Raw genomic sequence first — 23,724 nt, 5'->3', positions numbered from 1 at the left:
TGTGTGACCTTTACTAATGAACATCAAATTGCAGAATTATCTAAAATTACCTAATAATCTGTTGACTGAATGGGGTATTTCTCCTCTGTTTGAGAGTAACCCTCTTGTGGCAGGGTAAGGGCAGAATAAGGAGATATCTAAGCAAGCTATCCAAAATGCTCAAACCTGGCACCAGGAGTCTTTGTATTTTGCCTCCTTCCAGAACACCATTTTCTCCAGGCAGTAATGTAAGCAAGGAGACCAAGACAAACATGTAAGTATGCACCTTCATGAGACATTGTATGTGTTGACTTGACTGGAGACAAAAAGGGAATCACAAATTCTGTAGTTCTGACAACATTGTCAAACCCTGAGACTTAGAATCATGTACTTAAACATAATCAAACCAATTAACTAACTCGCAGAAACCAAAAGCATATCAGAAGTCATTCTTCCTTGCTTCTTTCCCTGATTCTACCCAAGTTTTTGCTCATTGTGTCTTGTAGGATGGTCTTATATCACCTTCTCTATGGCTATATTAGGCTCATAATTCTGGTTCCTTCCGCTCATCTGTTTTAATGTCTTTGGGAGCTTAGTTTTTGCTTATTGTAGAGATCTGTTTTCCATGCTTAAAGAATGTTCACTTTTATCTAAAATTGTGAGGTATATTTTAGTTTTCTCCCTGCATCCAAATGCCCCCAAACAAGTAAGGTTTACTTTATTTAGGAGCTTAAAAGTTTCTGACAAGCTCATAGATGCTCTAAGAACTGCTGAATATGGTATGCTTCTGCAAATTCAAAAAATAAACTTGAAATCTGTACTCAGACCTTATTAACAAAATAAACATTGAGATATTTTATAACATTAAAATATAAGAAATCATATCTCTAACCAGCCAGATTGTCTCAGTTTACAAATTACTTTCAGTAGTTAATAAATTGTTGAGAGAGATATAATAAAATCTGACTAGAAACCTAGTTTCATTGGGATCTTTTATGGCAGGTATAATAGCAATATGGTATAATTTAATAAAACAATAAGGGCTTTGGTTTATGAATTATTTGCTTAGCACTATGTTAGTTTTTGCAGAGAATTAAGTGATATCTTATGCACCATGCTGAACTTTTTCATTGTATTAGCTAATTGAGACCTCACAACAGCCATATAAGTTAGGAGGGTCAGACTGAAGGTAAGGGTTTACTTGCTCTGTTAATCAGGAATTTGAAAACCTGTCTCTTTTCAATGCGTGTACTTTAATAATTATCCAGTTCTGCTTTCAAGGAATTTTATCTTTGAGACACCGGGTATGTAGTAAGAGATCATTAGATGTTTATTTAATGCAAAAGTGAATGAATGAAGGGCAAAGAAAACACATAAGTAAAACAATTTCTTTTCCTTGGAATAAGGACCTTGGAATTTGTACAGGGTTTTAAGACTAGTTACTATTATAGTGAACTCTGCTTCAAGATAGCCAGTTTTCACCTCCCCAACTCTAAATGTGAAGGTGAGTTAGAGGAACAAGGTGTTAAATTTGACTAATTATCATTTGCTGGTAAGAAAGAAGAACATCTTTAATTTACTAGGGATACTGTGTCTCTGTAAAAAGAAATTATGTCTTTAAGCAAATAACCAGAATTTATCAAATAGGTATGGTTAAAGCTTGAAAATACTATCTTTAGAAATACTGAATTAAATGAGATTCTATGTTTTAAGCTGCTTCCAGCTTTGAGAATTTTGTGGGAAAGTTTTGTAGAAGTTCTATGTCTCAGGCAAGTAAAATGCTAAGATGTTATAATTTTGGTATAAATTTTGAGAATCAAGGATAGCATCTTCTTTGACACATTATAAAAGAATAGATAAATAGCAAAAAGTAAAGATTCATGACAAAAGATGGGTCAAATTGAATCGATTCCGATTCCAAAAGTCATGGCAAATGTAGTGTTTCTTAGTGTGTTAAACTCATATGGTCCTGTAGAAAGTTGGGATTGCTGGAGACAAGTATGCCTTCAACCTTTTTTTTTTTTTTTTTGAGTTAAGTTAATCATTTTAAAAGCAGTTCCTTAATGCTTAATGTTATAGGAAGAATAATGGCCCCCAAAGATGTTATAACCCTGGAACCCGAAAATGTTACTTCACATGGCAAATGAGATTTTGCTGATGTGATTAAGTGAAGCATCTTGATGGGAGAGATTATCCTGGATTATCCAGGCTGCCTCAATGCAATAAAAAATGTTCCTTATAATGTAAAGCGAAAAGAAGAGAGTCAGAGTCAGAGAAGTTGTAATGATGGAAGCAGAAGTCCGTTAACCAAGGAATGTGGCAGTTCCTAGATACTGGGGGGATAAAAAAGGGGGATTCTTCCCTTGAACCTCCAGGAGGAAACATAGTCCTGGCAGTGCTTTGATTTTAACCCAGTGAGACCCATTTTGGACTTCTGACCTCTAGAGCAGTAATATAATAAATTTGTGTTGTTTTAAGCCAGTAAATTTTTGTTAATTTGTTACGTTAACAATAAGGAACTAATACACTTGACATAGGAAAAAAATTAATATGTTAATTTTTTTTACTTTTAATAATACATCAAACTGCTAAGTGTTTCTGCCTTCTGAGTTTTTAGAGGACAAGATTGAAGAAATGGTACTTTGTTACTCCTTGAAGAATAAGTAAGACTAGATAGGTGACCAATTCTTTTAGATTTGTCCAAGACTTTCCTAATTTTAGTACTGAAAGTCCCACATCCTGGAAATTCTTCAGCTCTAGGCAAATTGTGACTGTTGGTCATCCTACAATAGGGTGAAATTCTAGATTAGTCAGCCTTTGTCCTCATGAATAAAACCCCATATGTTGGGGTTTGTGTTGTACTATATAGACAAGTTGAATTTTACAAACGTCTTGTGTAGTAAAGCATGCAGGAAAAAAAATGCCCATGGTCAAAATTGTTCTTGAAAATTCCTTAGGATGAATCTATGTTGAAGACAAGCATATTTTCTCTTAGCAAGTCTGACTTTGCCAATTTTTGTCCCACAGATGCGACAGATTGTTCTTTCTCTATTTAAGCCCCAGAAGGAATTGACTTGCGTTTAGGGACCTTGTAATATGAAAATCACATAAGACTGTTTTATTGAGTAGCCTCAACTCATTGGGGGTGTAAACATGAAGAGTTTGTTTTTCTACAGTCACTGCTTTCAACCATGGTTTGTCAAAATGTTTTTATTGACATCTCTAGCAAATAATTTTCAGTCACTCTGTTTAAAGTCCACTTCAATCGTAAAACGTTTCTTTTATCCTAATTATCATCTTTTCCTCATGTAGATTTGAGCCTTGGGGGCTGCCTACTGCAGGAGTGTTAGAAGGTGGGGAGAGAGGGAGGCTTTTTTGTTTCTGAAACTTCCCCCCTTTTTCTCTTCAAGTCCTCCTTCTAGCAATATGCTGGTATATCCACTTAATTGACTGCTATATAGTCAATTTTCTCTTGGTAGTTCCTACTTCTCTGGCTAGGATGGACACCATGGCATCTAATTTGCTCCTTTAGGGCATAAGTATGGACTCATCAGACGGCCACAGTGGATCTCCCTACTTCCCTCCCTCTAGTCGTTAGGAGTGATCTCCACAGCCTTCATCCTACTAGGGCTCTTTGGTTGAATAGGCAGGCACCTTGGGTGATTTTTAACGAATTGTCCCCCTGGAGTCTTCCTAATTCTGTACTTTCTGACATCTGATTGTGAGATGGACTTTTATTCCAAAAGGAAAAAAAATAGTTCTTCATCCTTAAAATGAAGGTCTGAGTAGAGAGAAATAATATGTAGGTAGTCATATAGACCACTCCTCTCCTTCTCCACCAAAACGATAGAAACATATATTCAGAACTTCAGGTAAGATCACTTAGTATGCATGGATGTATACTGCAAAATTATGCAAACCGGATTCAATTATGTGAGCATTTTCCGTTTCGTTCCAAGATTCCTAGAGATTTAAGATAATCATTTTGTGTCTTAAGATTCAGAAGTAAAATTAAGCATGAATTCAGAAGTCCACACTTGCATTCTTCTAAAATCTGTAACATTTTTCTGCTAACCATGCTATCTATATCATACAATGAAGCTATAGTTCAGTACACTAAGGTGAGTGTATTAAATTTAGGCTAGGTTAAGCACGAGTTTAAAAAGATAGGTTTTTTTTATAGGTTTCCTGAGATATCACTTTTTAATAATGATAAATATTTCTAGTTTAATTAATCACCTCACTAATTTATTCCAGCCTAATCCTGTATTTCTTAGCAATATTAAGGATGAGTATCTCAGAAGGATTTAAATAGACTCCATTGGGAATCACACTTAACATGCAAAATGATTTCAAACTCATCTTTCTTGATACTCCAAGTGTCTTAATTTGCTGTTCATAAATCAATATATTTAGAAAAGACTAGAAAGTAATTTTCAGCAAATTGACTAATAATATGAAAACAGTTTTGTTTTATGTTACCTAAAAATATCACATTGTTTATACCTGAGTATAGTTTATTGTTTCTATAAATGCTCTAGAATGGTATTTTCAAATAATGTTAAGATTATTCCAAGTATGCTAATAGCTACACTATAATAAAGGGGTTCCATGGTCAAAAATGCTTATTGAATACTAAAAATGATACATTCCTTTTCAAAGTCTTGGCACATATGAACATATTAAAACCTTTGATAAGTCCTATAGTATAGAAATCTCTGACTTATTTAACTGAACATTTCTCAAGCATATTTAATCTTGAAATTTTGGGGGGAAACATTAAAATATTTCACAACACTAATGTTCATTAATCTCAATTTTCAAAATAGTGCTTGAACACCTTCTTAGTAACAGGAGCAGATTTTTAAAATAAATGCCTAGTCTATTTTAATATATGACTATAAGATCAGAAATTTATAAAATTAAGCTTATATAAAACAATCTTTACCCAACAACACAGAATTTAAATTTTACACTTAGTATGCTCCGTATGTTCGATTGCCTGTACACAGAGTTGGACTTAACTGTAGATAAAACTATATGAAGTTACTTTCAGAAGTCTTTTTGTAGAACAGGTAACGAATGAAAACAAAGGTAATAGGGATGGAGAAGAGAATATAGATTTGAAAGTATTTGACAGATAACTCAGTAGGACTGGGTGAATGAATTGGATAGAGGGACAAAGAGAAATTACTTATAATGGGATATTTACTGGAGACACAAATGGAAACACGCATGCAGAAGGAGGAGAAGATAAAGCAGGGAGATGGCGAATTTTGTTTTGATTCTTTGGGATTGATTCTTTGTTATCTTGGTAACAATCAAAAACAGAAATGCAACGGTAATTGAATATATGTAAGAAGTTCAGGGGAAAGATTGGGACTAAAGCTAAGTAATGCATTATCAGCATAAAGTACATAGATGAACATACGGAATCATATAGGATCATTCAGTAAGAGAATCTTTAGTCAGAAGAATACTGTGGAATAGAAAAACATTGGCAATACACACTTTTAAAAGGGGATGTTGGACCAAAAAGGGAACTGAAGCAGAGCCGGGGGGTGGGGGGGGAAAGATAAGGGTATGTGTGAGGAAATCCACAACACTTAAACATCATAGTAACCAAGCAGCTAGAGAATTTCAGGAAGGAGGGAGTGATTGACAATGCCAAAATGTGGCAAGGAAACCCAATCAGAGGAACACTAAACAATTGCTACTAAACTTGACATTTGGGAGCTTATTAGAGGATTTAATGAAAATACTTGAAAAAAATTTTTGCAGCAGAAGTTGAATATCAAGAGCTGAGGAGAAAACAGTGAAGAACAGAAGTTGTTGAAATGATTCTTTCAAGAGTTTTAAATGGCTTGGATAGGAGAAAGATTTTGTATCAAGTGGAGGCAATGAAGTGTGGAAGGGGAGTGGAGAATGTGAGCACTTAAGTTTGTTTATAGACAAAAGGGAGGAAGCAATGGAGGGGGCACAGAATAATGAGTCCTAGGGAAAACAGGAGGGAACAGTATTAAAAACATAAGTGGATACATAGGACTGAATACAAAAAGGAACTCTTGGAACATCAGAGGAAAAGTAGTAGCCTAGATACTTTGATACTGCAGGGTCAATTTCCTTGATGTTATAGGAGACAGATTTTGTCTGTCTGAGAGTTGAGGAAACCGACCATCAAAAAGGATAGTGAAGATTCAGGAATGCTTTTGGCTAATGGGAGGGAATGCCTCAACTGGTGAGTGCTGGGGTGATTTACCTGTCCTCTACCTAGGAAACAATCAGTTTATTCTAGTGCAGTATTTTATGTATTATCATCTGTCCTTTGCAGTTTCCGAATTTAGTGATATGTTTAGGTATTCTGTCTTATTTATGTTGTTGAAGTTTTTTCCTCCCTTTTTTTTTTCTCCCTTTTTCCTCCCTTGTTTTATGTTGCTAAAATTCCACATACAGTTGACCCCGAACAACGCAGGGGTTAGGGATATTGACTCAGGTGCAGTAAAAATTCTGCATATAACTTTTAACTCCCCCCAAATTTAACCACTAATAGTCTACTGTTGACCTGAAGCCTTACCCATAACATAGTCAATTAGCACATATTTTGTTTGTCCTATGCATTATGTGCTGTATTTTTAAAATAAAGTAAACTAGAGAAAAGAAAATGTTATTAAGAAAATTGTAAGGAAGAGAAAATACATTTACAGTACTGTACTATGAAAGGTCTGCATTAGTGGACGCATACAATTCAAACCTGTGTTATTCAAGGACCTGTATAAACTACTGCTAGTATAAGCATTATTATACATATATAAATATAGGTATGTATATATAGGAACATTTGGAAAAGTGAAAATCCTGACAAAGTGCCTTTATTAGAGGAGGTGTGATTTTTTTTTATTATAAAGAGTCATGTCAATATTTTTAAAACATCTTACTAAAAAAGTAAACTTCTCTATCTTGTTACAGTTTAAAATCTATATTTTCTGTTGTATTTTATTATTTGCGGAAGGAACCTTTTCTTATGTGTCCCCAGATGAATGTAGTTTCTCCTGCCTTGGATATAGTCTTCCTGATTTTTCTTTTTTTCTTCTCCTCTCCCCATCCTTCCCCCTCCCCTTTCCCCTGTTCTTTCTCCCCTCTCCCCTCCTCTCTTTCTTCTTTTTTTAATGTTTAGGAGAGTCTAGAATGCATTACATACATACTTTATTCTTTATTAACTACTTCTCTTGTCTCCCTCCTTGATTGTCAAATCCTTGAAGTCATGCACCTGTTGAAAAAGGTTAGCTAAATATTTATCACCTTAGGTTACCTTAGAAAATGTTAGTTCCTTAGTCCTTCTCTCCTTTGCTTCCATTGTTTATTCCTATAGAGGTCTAAACATGGCACCTATTACATAGAAGTTCTGGTATGTTCCATTTGAATTGAACTGATAAAGTTGCATTTCCCTAGAGTGAACTAGAACTTCAACTGGCTTGCTTCTTCTTTTTTTTTTTTTTTAAGATTTTATTTATTTATTTGACAGAGAGTGAGAGAGAGAGAACACAAGCACGGGGAGTGGCAGGCAGAAAGAGAAAGAGAAAGTTTCTCCTTTGAACAGGGAGCTCAATGTGGGGCTCGATCCCAGGACCCTGAAATCATGACCTGAGCCGAAGGCAGACAGTTAACTGACTGAGCCATGCAGGCACCCCATTGCTGGCTTGCTTCTTAAAATTGTTAATTATTATTAATCTTAACTGTTTTCTTTCTTTCTCTCTCTCTCTCTCTCTCTCATTTTTTATATAATTTATAGCTAGCTGTAATTTTCTTTGCAAACTTCTAAACCTCTTTGACAACCTTTGGGGTATTCTCTATTTTAAGAATTTTTGTGGGAGGAGAATCCACCTCCCATGAAGCATGCTAAAATGTAAGATACTCATTTTTATACTTTCTTTGCAGCTAGGAAGCAGGCCTCAGAATGAATTTTGACCAATTTCACACCAGGTATTGAGATAGTAATGCAGAGAATCCATTCTGACTGTGAGAATAATAATCATATAAGCAATATCCAGTTTCTAGGGCTGGCCATATTTATGGTTCTAGCAGCAGTGCCCCCAGTACTGTTGGAGAACTGCTAGAGTTCAATCTTATACTGCTCGGGGTATCCTCGCTGGACTGATACTGTGTATGGATTGTATTTTGCTGTGCAACCTCTTTGTTCGTGCTTATGCTTTTAGCCTAGTTCTTGAATTTTCCTGGCAATTCAGCGAGCCACACAGTTTAGTTTGTTTGTTTTTTTTTAAATAACTTTTTAACCTTAATTAAGAGTTAGTTTCTTTTACTCATTGCAAAAAACATTGATTGGTATGTCAGAGAATAGCATCATTTTTATTTTATGTTTAATATCACTTGTTTTCTTGTGACAGTTTTGACAGAGATTTGTAATATGACATATCTTATTTGGTACATAGCTAAAGAATTTATTTAATACTACTTTGAGGTTGTAGGAAAATTGTGTCCTTATATGTAATATATTACAAAAGCTTACCATGGTTTTAAGCACAGATTATATCAGAGGTATATATTTCAAATTTCAGTTATTTTTGTACATTTTTAATCTTAACATGTCACTATAAAAATCTAGGAGGTTTTTAACACAATTTTGTTGAATTAATTAGAACAAATTATAGTTCATTTAAACTACCCTAATTAATTTTTCGCGGTGCTATAGTGTTAAAATACTTTGTGGGCATTTGGTGTGCACTCTTTGCAAAATGAGGAAATATAACCTTATCACCAGTTAACATATCAAGTGTCTAACTAAATTTAGCCGAGACTTGTCCTATTATACAAGTTCCCACTTATCCAAGTTGACTCCCATTAGCCACTGTGCCATAATGGCTTGTGGGAAGACTGAACAGAAAATTGAATTAATGCAAGCCATTTCTCAATCATTTCTCATTCTCATAAAATAATTAAAGCTGATGTAAGAGGGCTCATTAAAACAGAAAACATTAGGCTCATTAAAAAGCCATTAAACCATCTCACTTCTCTGATTTATTTTATTGTAACCTTATTTGGCCATTGTTTAAAAGCACTGCATCCAACATTTCTTTTCTCATCATTGAGGAAATGTGATTCAAAATGTACATTCTGGCTATATGGTCATTTGATCTTAAAATAATCTCATACTACTGCAGATTGGAAATCAGATAACAGTACCCGATTAGAATGGATTTACATTCCAATATTTATTTCAGCTATTCATAATCTGCACAAAAGTTCTCTTTTTCTTAAAGATTTATTTATTTGAGTGAGAGAGAGTGTGGGCTCGCCCATATAATGGGGGGAGGGGCAGAGGAAAAGACTCTCAAACAGAATCCGCACTAAGCAGGGAGCCCAACACAGAGCTTGATCCCATGATCCTTGAGATCACAACCTGAGCTGAAATCAAGAGCCAACCACTTAACCGACTGCGCCACCCAGGTGCCCCAAACTGCTCAAAGTCCTTAATCTTTTAACCTAATAGTGTTTAACCTTGAAGCTGAATTACTGCTCATACAACAAAATGAATGTCCATTGGTCACTGTATGATGTGTGGTGTTTTGTTTTTTGTTTTGTTTTGTTTTGTTTTGTTTTGTTTTAAGCAGCAGTAATCTCTGTTGCCAAACCAATGAAGGATCTAATCTAGGAAAATACATCTCTGTGAAAGGTTTCAGTTTGCACAGGTTGTACTTTAAGTATGATGAAATTAGATGCTAATGGGTTTTCCTTTTTTTCTCCTTAAGAATATTTTCTCAATATGCCTGTGAAAGTATAGATCAAAATAAAACTGACTTGGTTTAAAAAATAGTATAGTGCATATTAGAATTCATATAGAAGATAAATACATTATAAGATATTCTTGTATTAGGAAAAGTAACACTAGGAAAGCAGTGGACAAGCCCTGAAACCTCACTGGCTTCATCTTAATGTCACATTCTGATGCTGCTTTTGGCAGCCTTTCTCCATCTGATAACGATGCCTTCTGGAATGTGGTAGACACGATGATGCGCTGTCCATATCCTCCCTCACAGAAAGACTTATTACATCTAAAGACTGATTAAAACAGGTATATGAAGGCACAAATGTTTTGATGTAATATAGGACACTAAGAAGGCCCTTTTTCTTTCTTTTCTTTTCTTTTTCTTTTCCTTTTTTTTTTTTTCCAATCTCTCTACATCCCAGAGAGGGCAAGTCCAGTGCCAGTATCTCAACTTAAATTTGTTCTGCCCAATCTTGTTTCCTTCCTTTCCCTCCCATAGGTATTGTTGATCCCAAAGGTACTATTTAGTAAATATCCCATATACTAAACTCTATCTTGGAGTTGGCTTTCCAGAAAACCCTATCTTCATTGTGGATAATATAGTCTCCAGTGCTCTTGAGGCAGATAACTCATTATCCATTGGCCAGAATTAGTCATATGGCAACAAATGAACTACAGGCAGACTGTGTATATATTGGAACTCTTGTTGACCACTCTCTGTACAATATACTAGAAGTCATTTTGACACAGAGAAAATATTAATCATTGTAGGTACTACAGAACCATCTTTATGTCCAAGTCTTTTGGATTTTTATATGAAATATATCCATTTCTTTGTGATGATTTAAATTATTCCCTTTACTTAAAAAATATGTATTTTTAGAATCCTTCTGCAGCAATTTTGGTGTATGTATGAAGAAAGATGAAAACTGCTAACTTGACTTTTTAAATTAATTAATTATTTTGCAGGGGGAGCTCTACGGGGTCACAGCCTGATTGAATGACATTATACCTATTTAGAATCCTGGTTTGGTATTAGAGTAAGTCCCTCCCATTAGTGAACCAAACTTTGTGTTTGTAGCACAGTAAAATAATAACTATCATCCTAATGATCATACTAACATAAGAAGCTACAATGATAATTCAAAATTATTGCAAACTAGTTGTGTGACAAGCTTCAATCATAAAAGTAGTTAGCATTATTGTCCTTATCTAATAAGAAACAAAAAGAGGTCTTGAGAAAGGAGAAAATTTGCTTAATATCAGGTAAGTATTAAGGATTGCTGGAGTTCCATTTTCAGTGGCCCCAAAGCCTGTGTCATAACTATTGTATTAGACTCTTTGGGAGTCATGCCTTAAATGTTTTTGTCCAACTTTTCTTCCTCTTAAAGTCATCATGTAACTAAATACCACTGAACACTTTCCACTCTCTATATTTAAACACAGAATAATGGACTGAGAGCCTATAAAATGCATTAGTTTAGAGACGTATCTCTAAATCAAAGAGCATGCCAGTTTTTCCTCTCAAATGCTTTTGAGTCTGTATTTGTTTCTTATGGTTTTATATTTATTTTCTTGAGTAAACTGGGAAGTTAGTCACATGACATGGGTGTGAATTTTATAAATGTATTAACACCAATACTGATATTTCCACTTACTAATATTATACTGATCATAGTAATACTCATACTGATATTTAAATTTATAGTATAAATAGCTTAATCTCAGATCTAAATGAATTAAAACATGTTTGATTTGAATGATTGAAGAATGAGATTGCAGTTGAAAGAGAAATGTCTGCAAAAATGTTGACTATCATTTGGAAAAGCCTCGGAACATCACAAGTTCATCAACACCAAGGATGATGCAGGTTAACTGAGCTCAGAATAGATGCATACAAATCAGACACCTAATCACACATTTTAAAGGAGAGATTTTTAGAATAAAGGTGTGAAGATACGCCATTTTTTTCATGATCAGTGCACATTGTATAAATGTACGTGGAAATCCTAAATATGATCAGAACTTAAACTGGTAAACATGTTAAAGCATAAGGGAAATCAACTGGATGATTTTAATGCCTCTCACCTGAATAATGTAGCTTCATGAATCCAGTTTTACTTGTTACCACAATAGAGATATTAGTTCTTATTCAGATCATCCTCTTCCGAGAACTAGGCTGGAAACACTGTTGAAGCCAGATGCTCTGTGTTCCATTTCTAAGTTTCCAGTGCTTTCCAACCACACATTTGTACACATACAAACAACCACACACATATACAAACATACCACTCACTGGTATTCAAACTACTACCCTCTATTTGGGTATGTTCGTAACTTCAAATTAAGTAATCTAAAATTGTTCTGAAAGGCATTTATTCCCTTCAGGGTTTCAGTGCATAATTCTTCTCTGAGCCACTATGTAAGTGTTGTTATTACATTAGTATTACATACACCTAACAGTTATAAGCATTTAAGATAATTCATTTTTTAAATATTAGAGCAAGGATTCAAACCACCGTTTCTGATTACCAAAAGTAGTCATTTGACAATATTGGTGTATTAAGTCTCCATTCATCTCATATCCTTAAAAAGACAAATGTATTTCCTTATTTTGAAATTCATACCATACTTTGACCTTATTTTCTCACTAAGAGTTTTTCCTTTAGAACAGTTTTAGACTTCTAAAAACTTACAAAGATAGTACAGAGTTCTCTCTGCAGCCATTTTCTCCTATTATTGACATCTTATATTAATATTGTGTATTTGTTACAATTAATGGATCAGTATTGATACATTATTATTAACTAAAGTTTTTTCACATTTCCTTAATTTTTGCCTAATGTCTTATTTTTTTCCAAGAATCTCGTACAAGATACCACATTTCCTTCAGTCAGTATGTTTTCTTAGACTCCTCTTGGCTGTGACAGCTTCTCAGACTTTGTTTTTGATCAAGTTGATGGTTTTGAGGAGTACTGGTCAGTTAGTTTGTAGAGTGTTCCTTCATTGGGATTTTCCTGATGTTATTTTCATGATTAAATTGGGGTTATGAATTTTTGGTGGAATGATCACAGAGGTAAAGTGCCATTTTTACATTTTCCATCAAGAATGCATATTACTAACATAATTTATCATTATTGTTATTAGCTTTAACAGCTTGCACAGCTGGTTGTGTTTGTTGGGTTTTTCTACTATAAAATTACTCTTTTCTCCCTATTCCATACTTATATACTCTAGATAGAAGTCACTATGAGGATCCAGCATTTAGATTTGAATATTTTTAGTCTGCCTCCTTAGAGTATCTATCTCAATTGTTTGGAATTATTATGCATGAGATATTTATATCTCATCTCTCACTTATTTTATAATCATTTATTATATCAGTGTGAACCCATGGATATTTATTTCATACTTTGGGTTATAAGCCAAAACTACCTTATTTATTTTGTTTGCACAAATGTTTCCATCTTGGCCATTGAGAATTCTTTATTTGGCTCCTGTGTTCTATGACACCACCATCACTGTGGCCTTCCTTTCTTCCTTCCATCATAAGTTACTGCACATTTTCTGCTGTATCAGCCATTGGCTATAATCAGCAATTTCTTTAAGGATCCCTGGTTTCTTTTGTCAGACAATGGAAGGTATCTGAAATCAAGGCTTGGACAGTAGGTTTACTTATTGCTACTGGAGTATCATTGCATTCATGCCCTCTCAGCTGTCAGAGTAAGCAGATATATATGTATGTATGTGAACTGGTATATATACGTTTGTTTATAAATATTTCTCTAAAAAGCCAGCTCTATCTATATTAAACTAAACATGAGTTGATATGGATGTCTCTGACTCTAATCTGTTACTACATGAATCTTTCTGTCCTCCTCCCCTTGCTTATTTGTAAATTCCCATTCTAGTAGTAAGAAACTTGGCCTATACCATCTGCCATTTTTTTACGTAATTATTTCTTTCCAGTATACATACATAGGAGTATCAGAATTGTAGACCTATACCACCACTAGAAACATTATCAATGAGACTACAGTGTTTATGTCCTTCTTTTTTTTTTTTTTAACTGTGTTTTATAGGCTCTCCTTGCTTTGAAGTTACTTGGGTCAGCATCATTTCCCCCACTTTCTCTATTGATGTTGTTTCATATAATTCTAATAGATTTAAGATTTCATAGATTTAAGATTTAATAGATTTAAAATTAAATAAATTTAATAGATTCAGACACCTTTGTGCTATTGTAAAGTTCAATGGGTTTTGACTAATATATAGTATATATAGATAGATATATATAGATAGATAGATATATAGATATATATAGATAGATATATAGATATCTCCACCATCTTGGTCTCATACAGAACAGTTTCACTACCTTAAATAAATGTCCTGTGTTTCACCTGTTCAACACTCTTCTCTTGTCCCATCTTCTGTCAACCACTGACTTTTTACTGTCTCTGTAGTTTCGTCTTTCCCACAATGGCGTACATACAATTGGAATCCTACAGTATGTAGCCCTTTCCAACTAGCTTCTTTCACTTACGGATAAGCATTCAAAGTTCATACATATCATTTGTGGCTTGATAGCTCACTCTGACAGCCTCTCTCTTTTATTAGCATATGTGAACCATTCACATTTAAAGTGATTCCTGATGTATTTGGATTAATTCTACCTTTTTTGTAACTGTTTCCTATTCATCATAATTGTCTTTTGTTTCCTGCCTCCCCTTTTATCCTTTCTCAGGTTTTAACTGAGGATTTTTTATGATTCCATTTTATCTCCCATATTTGCATATCAATTAGGTTTCTTTTTTTAAAAAAATTAGTGATTTCCCTTGAAATATCCCAAATCCCCCCTTTAACTAACACTATGTTGCTTCACCTGTAGTGCAAGTAACTTATAAAAGCATGTTCAGTTCTTTTCTTCCATACCTTTTAACCTTGCTGTAATTCATTTCACTTATCCCTATGCAATAATCATCAAATATATTATTAGTATTATTACTTCCAACAGTTTTCTTTTTGGATCAATTAAGAATAGGAAAATTTAAAAAAAATTATTTTCCCTTCAATTATTTCTTCTTTTGTCTATTTCCATTCTTTATGTAAATCCAAATTTTAAACATACCATTTTCCTTCTTCCTAAGAAGTTCTTTAAACATTTCATGTAAGGTAGTTGTGTTGTCAATGAATTTTTTATTTTATTTTTGTTTGTTTGAGAAAGCCTTGTATCTCCTTCACTTTTAAAAGATTAGAAGATTCTAGGTTTTTGGTTGTTTTCTTTCAATACTTACAAATTTTCCTCTACTCTCTTTTTGTTGCATGGTTTATGACAAGGAAGCCACTGTAATTCTTGTCATTTTTCTCTGTAGTTAAACTGTTTTTATCTTAAGCTTCTTCCAAGATTTCATTTTTATCTTTGTTTCTCTGCAGTTTGAATACAATATGCCTAAGTATAGATTTTTTGGTCATTATCCTGTTTGGTTCTTTGAGCTTCCTGGATCTGCCTTCTATTAATAATTTTGGAAAATTTTCAGTGAGTATTTCTTTAAATATGTCTTCTTCTCCATTCCTTCTTTCTTCTGCTTCTATCTAATTACATGTTTCTTATAGCTTTTAAAATTGTCTTGAGTGTACTTAAAAAAATGTTTTTAAATTCTTGTTTTTTCTCTTTGCATTTCAGTTGGAATGTGTCTACTGACGTATATTAAAGCTCACTTATGTTTTCCTCTACTGCATCCAAATGTCCACTTCTAATGAGCCGATCAAAAGAATTCTTAATTTTTGTTACAGTGTTTTTGATTTCTATCTTTTGATAATTTCTTAGAGTTTTCATATCTCTGCTTATATTATACATCTATTTCTATATGCTGTCTTCTTTTTCCATCAGAGCCCTTAAAGTAGTAATCATAGTTATTTTAAACTACTTTTCTGAGAATTCCAACATGCATGTTATATCTGAGTCTGGTTTTGATACTTGCTTTGTGTTTTCAGAACATGGTTTTTGTTGTCGCTGTTTGTTTTCTTTTTTGCCTTTTAGCCTAATTCATTCATTTTTGTTGAAAGCCTGACATAATGTGTCACATAATAGGAACTGAAATAAATAGGTCTTTAGTGTGAAATTTTAGGTTAGTCCGACTAGGAGTTGGGTGGTGTTTAATATTTGCTGTAGCTGTAAGTAGTGGATGCTTCAAATTCCTGTATTGTTTTTGATATTTTGTTTCTCCCCTTGTCTTTGGGCTTCCCTAAGAACTCATCCTTAGAGTCAGTGTCTTGCAGATCTCTCAACTGTAATCCACTGTTATTGATCTGAAGCTCTTCTGTTGTGGTGATCAAGAGTGAAGGAAGGTATGTGTTTTATAATCTTTTGATTGAATCTTAGTCTTTTAATGAGCCTGCATTCCTTGCCCATGTGTGACCTTCATAAGGGTTTCTTATATTTTTCCAGGCTTAGGTGAAGGGACAGTGAAAGGCTATATTTGGGAAAATTCCTTTCCCTGGCTCAGAAAACAATCAGTAAATCTTTTCCAGCAAAGATTAAGCCTTGTTATATAAAATGCTCTGAATATATTTCCAAATGGTTACTTTTCCTTTCCATCTGCCAGAGCCCCAAAGCCATCTTTTTCTTGGCTCTTTAATGTGAGAATCTGTTGGGGTTTTTTGAGGTAAACCCATGAATTTGTGGGGATTCCCTAAAACTGTGGCCTCCTGGAATTTCTCACTCTTAGGCTAATTCATACTGAGCCTGTAGCATTTTGTCAAAGTAACCATTTAAATTTATTACTGTAGCAGGCTCTTCCAGGTAAGCAGATTTTGGCTTGACACCCAGGATTCACTTCCATTCTAGATTTCAGGGTGATTGTTTGCTCTGTGCCCTCTGTTCTCTAATGGCATAAAGATAAGTCGTTGATTTCAGTTTGTTCTAATTTTTCTTGTTGTACGACTGGAAGTGATGACTTCTAAATCTTTAAATATCAGAGATGAAAACAGAATTCTTTTTACCATCAAGTATTGGTTCAAGGCTACCATATTAGCTTGAATATATAAAGGCCTAACACAATGCTGGACATAGAATAGTTATTCATTAAATATTAATTCTCTTTCCTTTTATTTTCTCTTTATGAAGTAAGGTTCAATTTGTGTTGCATTAATGCAGTATACCCTATTCTCTCTCTGTCTCAACCTCTCTCTCTCTGAATCATTGTTACAATAGAGTAATTTTGAGTACTATAAGTCCCCCAAGCCTTATATTTGAGTATTAGTCATGTTATTATCAGTACCATTAAGAGCTATTTGCCATAATAGAGTGATTCTAGGCACTGAAAAAGTGTCAGAATTAAATTGTAGTAGAAGGAAAACCTTTTTCCAGACTGAATAAACTAAGTCATAATGTCTAGATTTCTTAAAGTGATATCTCCAATTATTCTACTCATTTGTGAGCAGTTACTGGAGAATTTGTAATTCTTTTAACAATCTTTATACATGATAGACATTGGTTCTCAAATAATAATCTAAAATATTCAGTAGTAATTAAGAGACAGAAATACTTTAGAAATCCCCAGGACCAAAAAGGTTTGCATGATAGCTATACAATTAATGCTAGGAAATAGGAAAATTAAGAAAAAAAATAATAGATTTTTATGTTATGTAATAAATAACTTCAAACATAGTGGGCTAAAACAACACACGTTTAGTATCTCATAGTTTCTGTGGGTTGTGAGTACAGGCATGGCATGACTAGAGCTTTTATAAGGCTGCAATCAAGGTGTAGACTGTGGTTGGGTTCTGATCTGGAGGATTGACTGAGGAAGGGTCCACTTCCAAGCTCCTTCAAATTGTTGGCAGGATTTATTTCCTTTTAGCTACAGGATTGAAAGCAACTTGATTATTTGAAAGAAGCAACAGAGAGTGAAAGAAATTAATAATACAAGTCTTTTATAACTTAACATGATCATGAGAATGACATTGCTGCATTCCATTGGTTAGTAGCAAGTCATAGATTCCACCCGCACTCAAGGGGAGGGTATTATGCAAATCATGAACAAAAGGCTGTAGAAATCATTGAGAGTCATTTTAATGTTTGTCCACCACAGAATGTTAGCAGGTAATATTCAGCAGATACAAAGTCTAGAAATCGCTGTTGCACTTGGAGAAAAGTCAAAATTGTGTGGAAAGATACAATTTATTTTTATCTAATTTTGTTTTCTTTAGTTAGTTACAATTTTTGGGTAAAAAGGATGACATTATAGAACATTAAATGAAATTGGCTTATAATTCTGTATATTCACATGATGACAAATCACATGTAGGTAATTATTACATGAGAAAAACAGCTTTAGAAAATGAAACTATATTATACCATTTAGTGTTCATAGCCTTCACAAATTAGACAGTACATATACCAAAAAGCATACAGTAAGTTGAATAAATTTGTAAAGTTAAAGTAAATGTATATGTACTTTGGTTAACAAAAGCATATTGTTGTAGAAAATTATACCAATAATGTCTTAATAACAAAAATTTAAATACCCAAGATAATATCATGAATCAATGTATAATTTAATACTACTGAGGATGTCTGTAAGAGCTCCAGTGATCATTCAAAACTCTTGAACAGTTCTCTGTTACTCCACAGAAAGACACTTCCAGAGTCTCATAAGGAAAATGTGGTACAAAGAATCCCAAAATAGGAAATCAGAGACATAGGTCCTGCTGTGAATTAACTCAAATCTTAGACATATCAGTCAAGTCTTAATTTTGAAGAGGGGCTACATGGAGGTTATGGTTTAATTGAACTATAAAAGTCATTTCTGCTTCTACATTCTGTTTCCAAACCTAAACAAGTACAGATTAAGCTCTTCTAATAAAATGTTCAGAGAATGACACAAATGATCAGGACTTGGTTGTAAGGGGTGAAAAATACCTTCTTAGGCATGTTCAAAAGCTCTTGTAAGTTTGAGTAGGAAAAGAGAGAGGAAAATAGTTACACTTTAATTTCAATAAGACAAAATACATTGAAAAACAAGACGAATATGCTTTTGTGGGGAAAAAAATTCTATCATCTTATTTAACTCACTGTGTATTCAAATGTTAAACTCTTACTAAATTGAGAAATAGACAAAGATACTCACAAAAGAGGTCAATGTATATGACATTTAATTCAAAGTTAGAGTTCCTTTCTCTCATTTCTACTTACCTATTAATTATATTTTCATTTACTCTTTTATTGAGGTATAATTGATGTGTAACGTTCTATTAGTTTCATGTACACAACATGAATCATTATTTGTATACACTGGGAAATGATCACCATAATAAGTTTGGTTTCCCCTGTAACCATGTAAAGTTACATAATATATGATATTATTGACTTTAGTCACAATACTGTATATTACATCACCATAACTTACTTATCTGATGACTAGAAGTTTGTACCTCTTGAGCCCTTCATCCATTCTGTGTCCCCCAACCTCCCTCCTGGCAACCACTGATATTTTCTCTACATCTTTGAGTTTTGTTTTGTTTGTTGATGTGCTCTGTTTTTCAGATTCCATACGTAAGTGAAATCATACAGTATTTGTCTTTCTTTTTGTTTGACTTAATTTCACTGAATCTATTACCCTCATGGTCCATCCATATTGTTCCAAATGGCAAAACTTTATTTATTTATTTATTTTTATTTTTCATGGCTAAATAGTATACTATTGTATATATACCATATCTTCTTTATCTATCCCTCCATCAGTGGTCACTTTGGTTGTTTCCATATCTTGGCCCTTGTGAGTAATACCACAGTGAACATAGGGGTGCATTTATCTTTTCAAAATAGATTTTTTTTTTCAGATGAATACCCAGAAGTGGAACTTCTGGATCATATAGAGCTGTATTTTTAGTTTCCTTAAGAGCCGAGATACTGTTTCTCATAGTAGCTGCACCAGTTTCCATTCCCACAAACAGTGCATGGGCATTCTCTTTTCTCCATAACCTTGGCAAAACTTGTTACTTCTTGTCNCATCTAAATTGGAAAGAAAGAAGTAAAACTGTCATCATTTGTAGACAACAACATTATTTAATATACAGAAAACCTTAAAATTTCACCAAAAACATTATTAGAATAAACAAATTCTGCGAAGTCACAGGATGCAAAATATACATAAATCTGTTACATATTTTTATACACTAAATAATGAACTGAAACTATCAAAAAGAGAAATTAGGAAACAACCCTATTTACAATTGCATCAAAAAGAATAAAATATATAGGAATAAATTCAACCAAAGAGGTTGAAAAACCTATATATTGAAAACTACAAGACATTGATAAAATAAATAGAAGATACAAATGAATGGAAAGATATTCCATGCCTATGCATTGGAATTTTGATGAGGATTAATTGAATCTATGAATACCAAAAGCAATTTATAGATTCCATATTACCCAAAGCAATATATAGATTCAATGAATCCCCATCAAAATTCCAATGCCACTTTTTAGGGAAATAGAACAAACAATACTAAAATTTGTATAGAGCCACAAAAGATCCTAATACCCAAAGCAATCTTAAGAAGAACATAGCCAGAGATACCTCATGCCCTAATTTCAAGCTATATTACAAAGCTATACTAATCAAAACAGTATAGTATTAGCATAAAAATAGACACATGGATCAATGGAAGAGAACAGTGGGCACAGAAACAAACCCATATATATATATATATATATATATATGGGTTTGTTTCTGTGCCCACTGTTCTCTTCCATTGATCCATGTGTCTATTTTTATGCTAATACTATACTGTTTTGATTAGTATAGCTTTGTAATATAGCTTGAAATTAGGGCATGAGGTATCTCTGGCTATGTTCTTCTTAAGATTGCTTTGGGTATTAGGATCTTTTGTGGCTCTATACAAATTTTATTATTGTTTGTTCTATTTCCCTAAAAAGTGGCATTGGAATTTTGATGGGGATTCATTGAATCTATATATTGCTTTGGGTAATATGGAATCTATAAATTGCTTTTGGTATTCATAGATTCAATTAATCCTCATCAAAATTCCAATGCATAGGCATGGAATATCTTTCCATTCATTTGTATCTTCTATTTATTTTATCAATGTCTTGTAGTTTTCAATATATAGGTTTTTCAACCTCTTTGGTTGAATTTATTCCTATATATTTTATTCTTTTTGATGCAATTGTAAATAGGGTTGTTTCCTAATTTCTCTTTTTGATAGTTTCAGTTCATTATTTAGTGTATAAAAATATGTAACAGATTTATGTATATTTTGCATCCTGTGACTTCGCAGAATTTGTTTATTCTAATAATGTTTTTGGTGAAATTTTAAGGTTTTCTGTATATTAAATAATGTTGTTGTCTACAAATGATGAGAGTTTTACTTCTTTCTTTCCAATTTAGATGCCTTTTATTTTTTTATTTATTTGTTTTTTTCTTTTCGAATTGCTCCAGGTGGGACTTCCAGTGCTGTGTTGAATGAAAATGGTGAGAATGTACATCCTTGTCTTGTTCTTGATTTTAGAAACCTTTCAGATTTTCACTATTGAGTATAGTAACTATGGGCTTGTCATATATGGCCTTTATTGTATTGAGGTACGTTACCTCTATACCCACTTTGANTGATTTTAGAAACCTTTCAGATTTTCACTATTGAGTATAGTAACTATGGGCTTGTCATATATGGCCTTTATTTGTATTGAGGTACGTTACCTCTATACCCACTTTGTTGAACATTTTTATCATAAATGGATGTTGAATTTTATCAAATGCTTTTTCTTTGTCTACTAAGATGAATAATGAACATAGAGTTTTTTATTCCTTCATTTTGTTACTGTGGTATATCATGTTAATTGATTTGGAAATGTTAAGCCATTCTCGCATCCTTAGAATAAATCCCATTTGATCATGGTATACAGTGCTTTAAAATGTATTGGTGAATTCGGTTTGCTACTATTTTGTTGAGTATTTTTGCATGTATATTGATCAGGGTGTTGGCCAATAATTTTCTTCTTTTGTGGTGTCTTTGTCTGGTTTTAGTATCAGGGTAATGCTGGCCTCATAAAATGAGTTGGGAAGCATCCCCTCCTCTTTAGTTTTTTGGAAGAGTCTGAGAAGGATAGCTATTAAATAATTTTTGATATTAGGTAGAACTTACCAGTGAAGCTATCTGGTCCTGGACTTTTGTTTGTTGGGAGGGTTTTTTTTTTTGTTTTTTTGTTTTTTTGTGTGTGTGGGGGGGGAGGAGTTTTGAATTACTCATCTAATCTTGGTAGTAATTGACGTATTCAGATTTTCTGTTTCTTTGTGATTCAGTTTTGGAAGACTATGTGTTTATCAGAATTGATCCATTTCTTCTAGGTTGTTCACTTTATTGACATGAATTGTTCATAGTATTTCTTTAGTGTCAGTTCTTTGTATTTCTTTAGTATCAGTTGTGACTTATTTTTAATTTTTCAGTTTATTTGAGGCCCTTTTTTTTTCTTGGTATGTCTAGGTAACAGTTTATCAAATTTGTTAATCTTTTGAAAGAACCAGCTTTTTGTTTCATAATCTTTTTTATCATCGTTTTAGTCTCATTTATTTTCACTCTGATCTTTCTTTCTGTTAACTTTGGGCTTCATTTGTTTCTCATTTTCTTGTTCCTTTAGGTGTGAACTTTGTTTATTTGAGATTTTTGTGGTTTTTTTGAGGTAGGTCTGTTTTACTATGACCCTCCCTCTTAGAATTTCTGCTTCCCATTGATTTGAATATCTTGTGTTTTCGATTTCATTTGTCTCAAGGTTTGTTTTTTGGTTTTTTGTTTGTTTGTTTGTTTTTTTAATATTTTCCTTTGATTTCTTCATTGTTCCATTGGTTATTCAGTGGTATGTTTTTAAACTTGATGTATTTGTAATTTTTCCAATGTTATTTTTCTGATTGATTTCCAGTTTCTTTTTTTACCATTGTGGTCTAAAAAATGTTTGATAGGATTTCACTTGTCCTAAATTTATTGAGACTTGTGTTGTGGCCTTACATAATCTATCCTGGAGAATGTTCCACATGCACTTGAGAACAATATATATTCTGGTATTTTGGATGGAATATTTTGTATAAATATGTTAAGTCCATCTGGTCTAATGTGTCATTTAAAGTTGGTGTTTCCTGGGACTCCTGGGTGGCTCAGTTGGTTACACGTCGGACTCTTGGTTTTGGCTGAGGTCATAATCTCATGGGTTGTGAGATTGAGCCCTGTGTCAGGCTCCATGCTCAGCAGGGGTCTGCTTGAGGAGTCTCTCCATCTGTCTGTCCTCCAACTTGCGTGTGCGTGTGTGTGTGTGCGCACATGCACACACACAATCTCTCTCTCTCTTTCTCTCAAATAAATAAATAAATCTTAAAAAAAAATAAAGCTGGTCTTTCCTTATTGATTTTCTATATGAATGACCTATCCATTGTTGTAAGTGTAGTATTTATGTCCCCTGAAGTTACTGAATTGCTATCAATTTCTCCCTTTGGGTCTGTTAATTCTTGCTTTCTGTGTTTCAGTGCTCCTGTGTTGGGTGGATAGAAATTTACAGATGTTATATCTTCTTCCTGGATTAACAACTTTATCATTCTATAATTCCCATCTTTGCCTTTTATTACAGTCTTTGTTTTAAAGCCTATTTTGTCTAATGTAAGTCTAGCTATACCAGCTTTCTTTGGTTTCCATTTGCATGAAATGTATTTTTCTATCCCTTCACTTTTAGTCTCTGTGTTCTTATATCGGAGATAAGCTTCTAATAGGCAGCATATAGATGGGTCAGTTTAGTGGTAGTGCATTTATTTATTTTTTGCATGTCTAGAAAAGTCTTTATTTTTCCTTTAAATTCTGAATGATAACCGTGCTGGGTAGAGTATTCTTGGCTGCAGGTTTTTGCTTTTAGCACTTTGAATATATCATGCCATTTTTTTTTTTTTTTTTTT

At 33.4% G+C, this 23,724-nt stretch overlaps 1 long non-coding RNA gene across 1 annotated transcript in view; it reads left to right on the top strand.

The window, feature by feature from the left end:
* Positions 1-16,067: 16,067 nt before the first annotated feature.
* Positions 16,068-23,724, top strand: part of LOC117801404 — a 107,766-nt gene continuing 100,109 nt past the window's right edge. The window contains exons 1-2 of the long non-coding RNA XR_004623898.1: positions 16,068-16,111; positions 21,232-21,264. This is a non-coding gene — a long non-coding RNA (uncharacterized LOC117801404). The remainder of the gene's footprint in view (positions 16,112-21,231; positions 21,265-23,724) is intronic.

Source organism: Ailuropoda melanoleuca, chromosome 3, assembly GCF_002007445.2.
Source record: "Ailuropoda melanoleuca isolate Jingjing chromosome 3, ASM200744v2, whole genome shotgun sequence".
In the NCBI taxonomy this organism is placed as follows: domain Eukaryota; kingdom Metazoa; phylum Chordata; class Mammalia; order Carnivora; family Ursidae; genus Ailuropoda; species Ailuropoda melanoleuca.
This window is presented reverse-complemented; position numbering and strand designations above follow the sequence as displayed.